The sequence below is a fragment of the Tinamus guttatus genome, unplaced genomic scaffold, assembly GCF_059628265.1.
Source record: "Tinamus guttatus ecotype Peru unplaced genomic scaffold, ASM5962826v1 Tinamus_guttatus_pri_ptg000327l, whole genome shotgun sequence".
NCBI lineage: Eukaryota > Metazoa > Chordata > Aves > Tinamiformes > Tinamidae > Tinamus > Tinamus guttatus.
In genome coordinates this window covers 991,038-1,005,597 of record NW_028288861.1, presented here as the reverse complement: position 1 = coordinate 1,005,597, position 14,560 = coordinate 991,038, and positions in this window count along the sequence as shown.

Genomic DNA, 14,560 nt, shown 5'->3' with positions numbered 1-14,560 from the left:
CATACCACAGCTTTATACAGTAGCAAAGTGCTCTCTACCTTATTCTAAATGTTCTTCCTGCTAATGGTCTGCATTTTGTTGGTTTTGACTGCATCTGGAAGCAGAGCTCACAACTTCAGAGACTCTCCAGGGATGACTTCAAGATGTCTTTCCTGAATTCTGAGCAGTTATTCTGAGTTCAGCACTATGTGGCCCAATAGATTATTCTTCCTAGATGCACTGCCTTATATTTATCTCCACTGAAGCTTATTTGGCACCTTTTCTCTTTGCTCTGTTTTAAAAGATTCTTCTGAGGTTACTTCAACAAATTGGCAATGACATTTGAGCACATAAAAGAGCTTGAATAATGATCCTCAAACTTGGAGATTTCACTGCACACTCTCTTCTCCAGGTCATTGATGAAGATGTTTAAAGAAACCAGTCCTCAGGGACCTCACTGCTAAAAAACACCAGTAAACCCTATCTTTTGCTTCATATCCTTTAACCACTTTTCAAACCTTAAAAGAAGCTTTTTCCATACCTATGGTAACTGAGTTTCTTTACTATCCTTTGGTGTGGAACCATGCCAAAATATTTTTGAAAATCCAAATATATTATGTCCTCTGGATGCCCTTAATCCATGTGCTTACTGAAACCTCCACAGGGCTCCAGCAGCTTAGACAGGCGGTATTTCCCATTACAGAAGTCATGCTGATTCTAGACAGTTTCTATCCGTGTGCTCAGTGATCTTATTCTTTATTCTAGAGTCTACCCTCTTACTAGGAATAGAAAGATATGAGAACAGTCTTTCTGAAAGGCTTACTGAAAGATCTGTATTTTTTTTTCGTAAATCATGTCATGCACATGCTCTTTGTAATATGCCTGCAGAATACAGCTTTTTAATATCATAAGCATTATTTATTATTACAAATTCATTAACACTGGAAGTTTTCTACTTGCCAGTTTTCATACCTTGCCACAGAATAATCAATTATTGAATAAACTCTGAAGGAAGAAGTTAGAATAAGAAGGTACGGACATGGAGATGTTGTGGCTTTGCACCACGTTTTCCTTATGCACTCACATTCTCCTCCAATGCCCAACCTGCCCTCTGCAAGACCTTGCACCAAGCTCTGGTGCCCCCTCTCTTCTTTCTCTGAAAGGCAGAGCAAAATATTGACAACAGCCTTAGCCATTTCATCCTATTTTTCCTGTTGGCAGAACCCATCTAAAAATGTTTATAAAATTAATACTTAGAAAACAGTATTCTGGGTTAAGTTTATTAGTAGCACCTACAGAGTTTTTGCCTTGACATTTAAACCAACGAGATTAAAGTTTCTCCATTAGTAAAAGCAATAAAACAAATACCTGGCTTTCCCTCTAGAGGTTCTGTAATATTGGTCTTCTCAAAACTCCATTTAAATCAAAGCATGTGATCAATATTTTGGTAGTTTGCATGTGTCTATTATGAATGTATTAAATATACTGCATATGCACAATAAAAATATCCTCACTCCCTATAAATTCTATTCTGTGTACACTTATGAACCACCACAATTTAGTTATTTACTGTGTACTACAAGAGCTATAAAATGCCACTTTCTAAGAATACAACTGAGGCTTAAGTCAGCATTTTTATGATATCATCTGTACTGGGAAAACATTAAAGGCTCAATATTTAATAAACATAATAAACATCCCCATGAAACAAATTGTTCATAAACTACCTGTTTAATTTTTCAGGGTTCTTGAACCACATATTTTCTTATTAGTTGTGAGCCTGCTGGGTTGCAGGATAGATAGGGCCTGTCAGGATAGAATATAATGTAGCGGTTTTATGAATTATTTCTGTGAGGAAAAGCCTATTACAGCTGACAAGAGGATGATGATATTAGCCCATCATCATTCAGATGGCACCACCCTTCCCCCTTTCATCCATCAGACCTCTTGTATGGAGGCTGAAAGCCATAGAGTCTTTGCATAGCCAACACAAAGACAAATACTGCTCTTTTTCTGAGTCCATGAAACATTTAGTATTTCATTTTGAATCATGGCAGATGACAGTAACAAATGGCCTAATGAATCTCCCTTATTGTCCCTTGTGAATCTGAAGATGAGCTAAAAGTAAAATCTCTGTTTCTTTTTTTGGACATGCTCGTTTGGGATTGAAAGGCTTTCGCTGCATGCTGAAGAGCAGTCCTGGGCTCCTGAAAACGAGACCAGTAAACAAACAAGCAGCTCACAGATCACCCCATTTTTCAGCCTGTACCTGATAAATAGTATTTTGGGGCAAGTACTTCTATCAACTTTGGCATAATCCTTGAAACAATATATATCATGTAAAAATGCATAAAAACAATAATAAAAATATGCAATTAAGTTCTGCATTAGAAAACAACAGTAATGCATCAAAGGTCTTCATGAATTATGGCCCTGATTTTATCACTTTTTTGTTCTGTTTAGAAGGAAATATGCTAATGGTGTCTGTTTTACTGCGAGAGTGTGGCACTGTCTGAATTAACTGATTTAACTAATCCGATAATCTAAATGTTTCTTTAAAGAGAGCGCTTCATGAAAGATCATCCCAGCCAGTTGTTCCCCTCTTAGTACCCTCGCTAAAGGGAGCTATTTAGGCAGCCTGCCTTCATTTCCCCAAGCAGAAGCTTTTACAGGCAAAACTTAACAGCTTTAGTGAGCACTGTGTGACAAAATGCTCCCATTACAGGAGTTTTCTATACTTTAGCTTTTCTTCCAGTTGCCATGGGAGCTGTGGGGCTCCGCCACACTGCGCAGCAAGCTGGGTGATGAGGGAGCTACAACTGGGGAGAGCAGGGCGAATACAGGGAGCTGCCTCATGTCGACCCCTCTTCTCCATCCGTTACGCGCCACGAGGGCCTGCACAGGCCTGCGCACCAGGGCCGGAGTGCCCCGAGGAACAACCTTGGCCTGGTGTGTCATTAGGTCTTACCAAGGAGCCCTCCTATCCATTCCACACACATCCTTAATCCCTTTCATATACTGCGGGCTTGCTTTAGCAAAGCACAAGGCGGTCAAGCAGCTGAAATTCCCTTTCGGTCGTTAGGAGAACTTGTGGAAGTGCTTCAGCAAAATGCACTTGCTTGGGTTTGCCGGGGAGATGGGAGAAGTGGCCTTCTTCATGAATGAAACTTTTTTGCACAGCTCCGTTTGTATCTACCGGAGGCACATGTGCATTTCTGACATGACAGATCATAATGGCTCTTTCAGAGCCATTACAGTTACCAAGTAAATCCTTCTTAGTTCAAGTACATATAATTGATTCCCATAGAATGTAATAGCTCCAAAACCAAGGCAATACCCTTACCAAACATAAAAGCAATGGCAGGACTAATACATAATAGCAGTCAGTTTTTGCCATGGCACTAGAAAATGATGCAGTGCTAACAACGTGGTTTTTTTATTGGCTGATTTTTTGCCACAATAGAAGGGTAATAATTCCATGGTATTATGGAGGTATCATTCCTGCATGTTTCTGATAAAGCTATAAATCCTGAAGTATCGCAATCATCATCTCAGTCTCTATGTAGAATGGAAATTAAGGGTTTGTCCATTCAACTTTTATGCTTACAAATATTCCTGTACAGTTTAATGAAGAACACAAATAAGGTTTTGATCTTGTGAATTAGGATTAAAGAATAAGAGAGCGAAAGAAGGTAACTTTAAAAATGGTCCTGCAAATTATAATGCAACAGTAATTTAAGCAACATTAAATAGACTTTCTAGTAAAATGCAGAGGACCTCGGTTAGCTCTATAGCTCTATTCTCTATTCAGAATGCTCCAAATGTGTATTGTTCAAGGAGGAATTGTTAAAAACCCTTTCCCAAGTAGTGTGTGAGCAGAGGAAATACACAGCAGGCATTGCTCTTTTTTTTTTTTCTTTTTTTTTTTTAATGTAATAGTCTGCTCCTCCTCTGCATAACTGATAGATTCAATAAATATCTTGGGAACATACATCCCTGCTTTCCCAATGCACCAGGGTATGTGAAAGGATAATCTCTGTGCTCATGAACAGAGATGACCACTGACCCTAAAAGGAAGGAGAGCATCAAATGATATATTGACAAGAAGGGTCATTTTCTTCTCTCACTTACAGAAAATAGGTAGACTGAAATAAGAACAATGTCCTCCTCTTCCTTTTTTTTACTGCTTTTGAAGAAAAGATGAGTTTTTAACATTTTTTTGTTCCCAAAGAGTTTATATTACAATAGAAAAAGGTGCTGTAAACTTCAAGGAGCTAATGTACCTTCTGTAAAGAAGTCTCAGTGGAGATCATAGAAATTTCACATGACTCCCATATGTTAATAACGTCTTTGAATATAAAATCCAAATTAAAAACTGGAGCTGAATAAAATGCTTTTGTTAAAAGTAACATTTTGAAATGCTGTCAGTAACTATCATAAATATTTGAGAAGTTAATATTTTAATCTTCAGCTATAGCTCTGAAAACATTTTTAGTGACAGACAGTGCTTCATTAATAGAGTTCTGTATGTCTAATTGCTTTAGGCAAAGTGGGTTGCATTATTTTGACACATGACATGCAATTAGTACATGGTCACACGGCTAAAGGAAGATTTTACACCTTTTTTCCTTCTACATTCAGAGTGGATAATTAGCATATTTTTTCTGCTTAGAATAATCATCAGAGCCTTAGATCAGAAATTGCCTAATGAGGTAAAATTCCAGTTGTTGACATTAATACATGTGACATTTTTTTTCAGTTGTAAAAGTAAACCTAGTGCTGCCACTTCATTTACTCTTTCCAGTGTGTTTTTAAGATTCAGTTATGTTTTTCTTAGCATGAATCTGTTGAATAACCGTATCTTATGAAAAGAGAGATGAATGATGTTTTTAAATTTTAAAATATTTGCTTGATAGTGATGTTTTAAGAAGGCCTAATATGACTATAACCTGCAGCCATTCTAGACTGCTGTTGTCTTAACGCAAAAGATAACTTTGTATTGAAGAAATAAACCATATTTTACTAGAGATAATCTGATGTAACAAAATACTTTTTTGCCATGGATGTAAACCTTCTCATAGATTCTGAAAATTTCAAAATGGAAATGGTTCTATTTTAAATGATTTATTTTTTTCTTTCGCTTATTACAAATACATAGAACTACCTTCTATGCTCATTTTCTAAGAAGCATATCTGTTTCTCACAAAGGAAGTGATCTGGGTTCTCATTTCTTCACTCCTTATTCAGTCAAACTTTTCTCTGAAAGATTTGAATGAGATGTGGGGTCTGTGAAATTGCACCTGGATTTATGAATATGAGTTTGCATTATAGCTTTGAATGTAAAACACACGTAGATATCTTTCAGAACTACATCAGACATTTAGTGCTACCTATAACAAAGGACTGACTTAAGCATGCATAAGACAGATTTTTTAATGTCCTGCTATTTTTTTAAACACATGGGAGAGAGAGAGTATACTCGTGCCTCACTGTAGGTATCTGGTATTTGCCAAGATTTAACACTTAACCTTTACAGTAAACAAAACAGGCTTAGACACATGTAGCGTTTTGCAAAAAGTGGGAGGTAAGTGTATTAAAAATAAGCTTGCTAATTTCTCAGAAAGCATAAGTTCTCAGAAAATGACCTTGTGTCTCACAGACATCACAGAAGTCCAGGATGCCAATCCCACTTTAAGCACAGATTCTATTTATTGTCGAACTTCTTTTCTCCATGGTTTGTCCTTTATTACTAAGTTAGGGACACACAAGCAAGATAAACTGTAGTCATAATCTCTTTCTTCAGAGTAGCTGCCCCTAGCATTTTTTTTTCTGCACCAATTTACCTTGAGACCACAGATTCTTCTAGCTCTGCTTCCTTTGTTATAATTTTCAACTCCATCTTACACGTGTAATAGGCAGATTAACATTGCTTCTTCTTAGATGATGAACAGCTGCTGTTCTGCAGACCCCTGACCACTTGCTAAACTACCCTGCAAGACCTCTGAAAAAAAAAACAAAAGAATGAATCTGGGAAACTTAGCAGCAGTGCAAGAACTTACATTTGAGTGATGAGGACCAGTGAAGGGAGATAGAGTTAGATGTTTTTAAAGTACTGAGAGATTCTATCAAATAGAACATAACAAGACAAAACTGTAAGGCAATAATATATGTCAACAACTGAAAGGGGGCAAAGTAAAGAAAGTTTCTTTTCTCACTAGCTTCACTTCCTCTTATCTCTTTTCAAGAGGCTAATGTGGAGGTCAAAGTAAAACTGGACAAAAATGAGATTATGCTAACTCAATTTGTATTGGTGGCTACTGAATCATAGAATCATAGAATTATAGAATGTTTAAGGTTGGAAGGGACCTCTAGAGGTCATCTAGTCCAACCCCCCTGCACACGCAGGGTCACCTAGAGCATGTGGCACAGGACTGCGTCCAAGTGGGTTTGGAAGATCTCCAGAGAAGGAGACTCCACAACCTCTCTGGGCAGCCTGTTCCAGTGCTCTGTCACCCTCACTGTTAAGAAATTTTTCCTCAAGTTCCTGTGGAACTTCTGGTGCTTCAGTTTGTGGCCATTACCTCTAATTCTGTCGGTGGCCACCAGTGAAAAGAGGCCAGCACCATCCTCCTCACTGCCTCCCTTGAGGTATTTATAGACACTGATCAGATCCCCTCTCAGCCTTCTCTTCTCCAGGCTGAACAGGCCCAGCTCCCTCAGCCTCTCCTCGTAGGGCAGATGTTCCAGGCCCCTGATCATCCTTGTAGCCCTGCGCTGGACTCTCTCCAGCAGCTCCACATCCCTCTTGTACTGGGGGGCCCAGAACTGGACACAGTACTGAAGATGATGGTAAAGGTGAAATCTCCACCTTTGACTCAAAAGCCCTTGTAAAGACTAGAAACTTGGAAGATCTGAGAGGATGTAAATCTATGTATATGCGTTTACTGTTCCCTCAGTGCCTCCTGGCCATTTACTAGGTCAGATATAGATTAAATATTCTCATCCAGTTTAGCTGTTCTGTGCATCCATAAAATTATGTATTGTAATTGTTTGCAGAAAAATCTGATAGAGTCTTAATTAGGACTGATAAGCTATTATGTGAGGACATTTTTGTCCTGAGCAAGTGGCATATAGGATTAATTTATTAGGTTCTTCCAGGCTGTGCCAGAATGTAGCCATGCTTCACTGCTACTATAGGTAAGTCAGGGAGCTCACATTCCCCACAGGCATCTGTAGCACTAGTTACTCCTCTCGACCTCCGTTGCCTTTTGGAAGCACATTGTGCCACTGTTTAAAAATGTGCAGCTTCTTATAAAAAATAAAAAATGCTGAACTTATTATAAGACTGGGATGCTGAAGTTTACTGGCAAGGTGCAGCCGTTTAGCAGCAAGTCAATGGGAAACCAAATATCCACAGATTATATGGCACTGCCATGACCTATCACAGTAATTCAGTAAGGATAAAAATGGCAAATAGCAACATGCAGAAAAGCAAGAACACCACAAAGGACATCTTGGACATTTTTGTTTAAGCATCCTTCGCTTTTTCTTTATGTGAGGGCTAGACAGCCTGTGTAAAGTAAATCAGAAACTTATAAACTAAGTCCAAACGTATAGCCTCACAACTAAAGAGATATCTCTACTAATTCTCAAAACTGCCTGAAACCAAATTGTACATGTACCAACAAGATTTGTTTCAACTAGAGCTACATTTTTTAAAAATATATCTGCTAACCATGTACTCTCTGATGTTTCAGATAGCATTCAACTAGCACAGTGGGACCACGGCATGAAACAGGTAGTCGATCTATTATTTCTTCATTCTCCTGTTATTATCACTGGTACCAGCTGGTAGATATTTGAAATTAGAGTTGAGCAAATAATTGGATGTTTTGGTTCATTGACACGACTGAAAAACTGGAAGGTAGGGGGGAGGGAATCATCATTTTATATTGACTGGTAAGGATAGTTTATTTGGTTTTGGTTCTTCCTAGCAGAGAAAAAATCAGGAAGAAATCTTTCTGGTGACACAAAATATTTTGTTTCTTTTTTTTAACTTACAAATATTAACTGAAATGTAAATATGAAATATTTCTTTAAAGAAGCATCAAATTAAGCATATTTTTTCAATATTTCCCATTCTTTAGCTGGCCAAAACTGTTCACTGAATTTGACATTATTTTTAGAAGCATTTTTATTGACATCAATCTTTATTTTTTATCACATACAATACATAATCACAAATGTTTGTCTCACTCTACTTGAAATATTACTGGATTAATGGCTTCCAGATGATTAAGTTGGGATCACATAGGAATCATTTAGAAGCCCTCTTTATTCTTAGACTCCTGAGGAGAGTCGAGTCCCTGGGATACATTAGAGCAGCTTTGGGAACGGTCATAATATCTATTTCCTATTTACTGCCACAGTTGCAAGAGAAGTGCAAGAGTGAAGACTCCCTGGGACACATGGAAGGCATTATACCTATGCTATGACCCTTTTGGTCAGCTATATCTGGCACAAAGAGCAGTAAGGCAATGCTGAATCTTAGTTTCTCATAATCACATATAAACACTTCTCAGAAATACGATCAGTTGCGCTAGGCAATGTTTAATGTACTTGCATATTTTAGTCTTTTGAGTAGAAAATTAGGTGTGGGGGGAAATAGTGCAGATGGTCTTCTGATTTTCTAGCTTTGATGATTTTTTTTTCTTTGACATTATCCATTTTAAGGTCATTGCATGAATTCCTATACCCCCAGATTAATGCACAGGCAGCCACTCTGTAACTGGCTTCACTGAACTTCTTTCAGTACTAGCTGCAGAATTTCATTTCAGTTTTTTTTTTCAGAGAACTGTGAGATTAAAAGAAGTCAGATTGCTGTATCATATATTATTTTTTATACATCTACTTCTAGCTTTTTAAAATATGCAGGTATAATTAAAGTGGTCTGATCCATATCACTGAGCAATACAAAAAAAAGTCCCTTCCAATGTTTGTTTACATTGTTGCTCTGAAAACTATTTCTACATGTAGGTGGTAAAGATGAAATTAAGCATTCTGCTTGCAGAACACACTGAATTATAGTGCCTGTCTTGCCCTCAGTTGTCTTGCTGATTAAGCTGTTCAGCAGAAAGGTTCCTGCAATATCTAATATAACGTGCACATGTCACTTTATTGCTCTCAAGCTGCTCTGGTTTCCCCTAGATTATGATCTTGGTTTCAAGCACTTCTTCATCCTCTCTTCCATTTCTGGAGATCTTTCTGAACTTACCTCTCCCTCACCTTCCATGATGAGACTGCAGTTTCCTCCACAGTCTCTTCTAAACACCCAGGACAAGCTTATTTTGCAAGGCCAGACTGGGAGTTTTGACTGAACATGATAGAATGAAGCAAAGTCAGAATGTGAGTATTCACACCACATCTGGCATATGTGCCTCAGAACAGTGATCATGGCCTGCATCTTCTGTGGGTGCAAAAAAAAGGATGCCCCTTTAGTTGTGCCTCTCATTCCCTGGGCAAAGGTTGCAAAAAACAGAAAGCTGTGTACAGATATTTGCCAAATTTATAGCCTCACAGCTCACTCAAAACTAATGATTTCTTCAGTCAAAAACTTCTCAATAAAAGCCATTTACAGCCAAGATTTTAGCTTAATAACACTGACTAGGCAGTAAAGATGATGAAGTTTATTTTTTTTTTTTTTTGCAATTCCAGAATATGTATGTCAGCCTCATTATTCTGCAATACTGCCAGAAATTTCTGTGAAACAATTTCTGGGTATATGGGCATAAACAGACAAAGCTCTGTTCCTCAACTGAAACCAGTTCTGTAAAAAGGAATCTCCATTCAGAAATTTACAGTAGGACAAGAACGATCTTGGAAGTCTTGTAAAATTTTGTAGGTCAAGCTCTAATGAGAGTTGGGAGGCAGGAATTAGAATAGTCTCATAAAATTTTATAAGAGCTACTACCTTCAACTTATTGTGCTGTATAAGTGGATACACTTACATGCAAATAGGCGCATACTCCCGGCACCCACTTACATTCCACAGAGATCAATGATAAATTAAAGAACACTTCGGACACATGTATACCAGCAGGTCAAGTGTCCTTTGGCAGGATACACTGGTATATCCCAAAAAGAACAAGTAGTTAGCATGGTTTCTGTCTACAAACAGAAAAAAAATGCAGCAGCAAAAAGCTGTTAATAAGAAATGTTTGTGTAAGTTCTACCTTGATTTATAATTCTATAAAAGAAATCATTTTTTCAATGCTTCTCATTCCATGTTTTAATTCTTATCTGCCACAATTGTTAAGTGAAATTAGGTTGCAGCCACCTCAACCGGAAACACAAAAAGGTTATGACTTTTTTGTTTCAAAAGTCAGAACTTATAGCTAAAGGCTTTATTCTTCTCTCGGAAAACACGCAACCCTAATTAAAGGTAATGGGAATGACATATCTCTGCTAAGGGAAGAATGTAAAATTTCATTAGAATATTTGTTAGTAATAATACCAATTATTAAGGAACATAGCCTCAATTTAGTGGAATTAGGTCACTGTTAAAAGCTTTGTGTAATACTACTGTTTAAAATAGATTTTTAAAAAATCCGCAAATTATTTTGAAAATACTGAGAAGGTAGTGTTGGAGAGAGGTGCATTTAGCTTATAAATAAATATTAGTTTAGAACAGAGCTTTATAGCTGTTTCCCCAGGCAAATTTATCTTTATGAAGTTAAAGTTATCTCAGTGTGTGGATCAACTGTTATAACTTATCTTGGACTGTTATATACAATTCAAGATTGTTATATAACGTATATCCAATCTTGGATTTCAAAAAATATTATTTTCATCTTTGTATAATCCAGCAAATTCATTAATATAATCAATCAGTAAGATAAAAATCATAAAAATATTTTAAATAATTCATTTATTATTAAAGGCTTAACTGCTTACTCAGTTACAAAATCCAGTACATTCAGTTTTGCTTTTACTTGTCACTTGAAGCAAACAAACTCCAGTTAGCTCAGTTTGGGGTTTATTTTATAACACACACCTTGTTTAAAAGATGGATTTTAATTATTTTTGTAATTAGGCACTTGAAAAGTTTTTGAAATACAGTGTTTCAGTAAATAAAACTTTTCTTATAACTCATACATAAATAATTTACTTCGATCATTTGAGAAACTAGCTGTAATTATGATGACTATTTAATTAAGGCTTCCACAGAACTTGACAACAATGCTAATAAAGCAATTGAGGAGATACAAGTGGTTCATTTAATTGGAAGAGATGACATTATTTACAAGAATAAATGACGGTAGCTAATCTCGCATTCGTAATTATTAGTGATGGGCCAACTTCAAAAGATGTTGTGGCTCTTGTCTGCTTTAGCAAGTCCTCCAAATATATGTGTTTATTCAGAGTTTACGTGTCTCACTGAATGGTAAATGTAGCAATTTTTCTTACAGGAAGAGGGCTGAGTTGCCTCCTGGGCCTGATCACTTTCATGACAGAAGAAGTAAAACCCTTTTATGTTTGCCACCCAACTAATCTCTCTTCCCTTTTCACCTCCTGTGTTGCCTCCTTGCCTTGCACTTTTCCAGTGAAGAAACACCTGGTTATCTCAGAGCACATGCTGCCTAGAGGACTCCAGAGGAGGACACTGGCCATTGACACCAGGTGCCTGCACCTTGCTCCCTGTGGCCCCTGTAGCCTGGTCTCCCTTTCATGGACCTGACTGACAAGCCTTGGGTATCACCAGCAGTGCCTCACAGTTCCTGGCATCCAGTTATTCCCTCTACAGCAATTCCAAATCTGGACAGATGTCCAGGAGACAACAACAGTGAGACACTAGGTTTTAAATGAGAAACTTTAACTATACTTTCACATTCCAGGGAGAAAAATATATATGTTTTTATTGTTTTTTTCAATGGGGTACATATTTTATGTTACATGATTTACAAGGTCCTGAAGTTACATATAATGAGGGAAACACTTCTCATATCAAGGTACTTGTTGAATAAATGATGCACGGTGAGCAGCCTGTATCTCAGTGTATATTATATTTCTCTTCTTCACAAGAAAGAGCATCTTAGATCCTGTGGATGTTGCTTGTCATTGCTGACCATGTTGGGGTGATTAAGATACTTAAAGTGCCCTCATTTCCTGATATATTCTGGCATATGTAGGCAGACTGTTTTGTGATAGGATTTGTGGCAAGAGGGGAAAAGGTACCCTAGAACTGGTAATTTCAGCTATCATTGTATGTGGGTCATCTGAGAGTATCACAGGAAAAACAAGTTATTTGAATTATCATGCATTGACATGCGTACAATGCTCCTCACATTTTTCTCTCTCCTTTTTTTTATCTGAGAGTAGGATTTACATTGATCAGAATTTACTGTAAATGAAATCTAAAACTAACAAGGGGAGCATATTTTCTCCCCAGAAATGATATGATACTCTTCTGCAGATTATGACCAAGAGCAAACACATCTACTCTTTTTTAAGTCTCACTGATGACTTTGGTAATATTTAAGAGGCTTCTGGAAATCTCTGGTGATTTTCTCATTGAAGCCTCTTATATCAAGATAACAGAGTCACTTTGTCTTCATTCAATCCCACTTGTTCACCTCTTGCTTGATGGCATGCAAAGACCTGGAGGAGTAATAGTAGCAGTGCTGATGCTTGATAACTAGTGACATAGTAGCAGTGAACTGTGAAAAGTCTATTACAAAGCAAGAGGTACCATTCTCCTCCCTGTACTCTTTCTTGCAGTTCTTATCTTTTACATTATATATTACTTATAGCGAATTTTGATTTGCACTGGGGATATTCCCTGTCGCTAACAAAAATAGAACAACTAGGATTACAATGTCTCTCAAAGCAGAAGACATTGCAGCTGAAGTTAAGGTACAATTACTACTTTGACTAAACTAAATTGGTTTACAATCTCATTAAAAAAAAGAAACCTTGAGAAAAAAATTCCATGCAAGCAAATGGAAAAGGAAAAAGTAAAAAGAGAGAGAGAAAAAAAAAAAGTAAATCAGCCTAAAAGCATTTTCTCAGACTTGGCTCAGCAGTAAATAGCATGTGAAATGCACTGCGAACAATCACCAAGCAAGTTTTAATCTTAACAAGTATGCCTATTAAGATCATTTTTAAAACACTCATGTATCCACAGACACTGCTCTCTCTCTTCCTCCATATTAGACTCTATCTTCTTTGGTTCTTAACAGTCAATTGCTTTCTTCCATTCAAGGGATTTATATGCCTCCCTTCTATACATTTTCTGTAGCGTGCATTATTGTTTTCTAAACAGCTTACAACATGCTATTTATCATGGCAATGGCTTTGATACCCATGTTGGGTACCAAAGCACCCCGCTCCCCGCTGTGATTAAATCATGGTGTCCATTCTATTGCATCATATTCGTAAGGAAGTCCTGCATCCACCGATTACTGCAGAACTCTTTTTGTACCACGTGGTAAGGACACAGACTTTCTACACCATCCAAAACAGAGCACCCCGCAAACAACCCTGCCGTGGGCAGGACACACAAATGAAATGGAGGCAGCAGAACAGTCAGCAGCTGTGGCACCCGCGAGCGTGTAGCCGACAGGGAGGTCCCTGCAAGAAATGACACCATTTCCTCTCCCAGGGGAACCACTATACTGTGTATTATACAGGAACCCCACAAACCAAAACATAGAGCATGCAATAGCACTAGATGCTGCAGGAATTTGCCTCTTCTGAACCAAATCCTTCTCAATGTTGTACTGTTAGTAGCTATTTCATTGTTCTGTATAGAGAAATAGTCATATAATAGAAGACAACTTGTCAAAACTACTTTTACAGAACTCTGATTTTATTGCCCTACAGGTGGTTTTGTTTAACATTTCTGAGTTAGAAGCAATTTAGAAGTTTTCACGGAGTCATGGGAACGATGGGTTGACACTGACCTTGAGTAGTATCTAAGCCATTACTCTAGTATGGGCAAGCATATGTGCACAAATATTTATCCATGCTCTTTTCCAAAATCTCTTTGTGACCTGTCCTAGTCCTTGAAACTAGAAGGGTTTTCCCGATATATGCAGCCTAAAATTGAACTGTTGCAGATTAGGTCTTTTTTCACTCATGCAATCCACCTTTTCAGGTTATATTTTCTATGTCTTTCAACATTTTTCTTGATGTCTTCCAGATTTTCTATCCCATTTTCAACTTTCTTCCCTGTTTTTAAGCTTACTCCATACTATTCCATACTGGGCACAGTATTCCAGTTACTTATTCTGTTCTTACACGTAAAAATTTACCGATGTGTTAATAAGACGATATTTTGTTTTTTCCTTTGATAGCAATATTTTGTTGACTTTTTTCCATCTTGGATTCTGGACAGTTTCATAGTCACTATTTCATTCACTCACCATTTTTCTAATGTAGTTGGGATGGAGAAGAGGGTAAGAGTTGCCCTTAGCGCTTTGCAGTTATTTGTTTTGAATTTTATCTTCCAGATTTCAAATTCTTCCTGTAATTTCTCAAGATCTCTTTGCATTCTGTATTTTCCAGAATACTTAATATCATT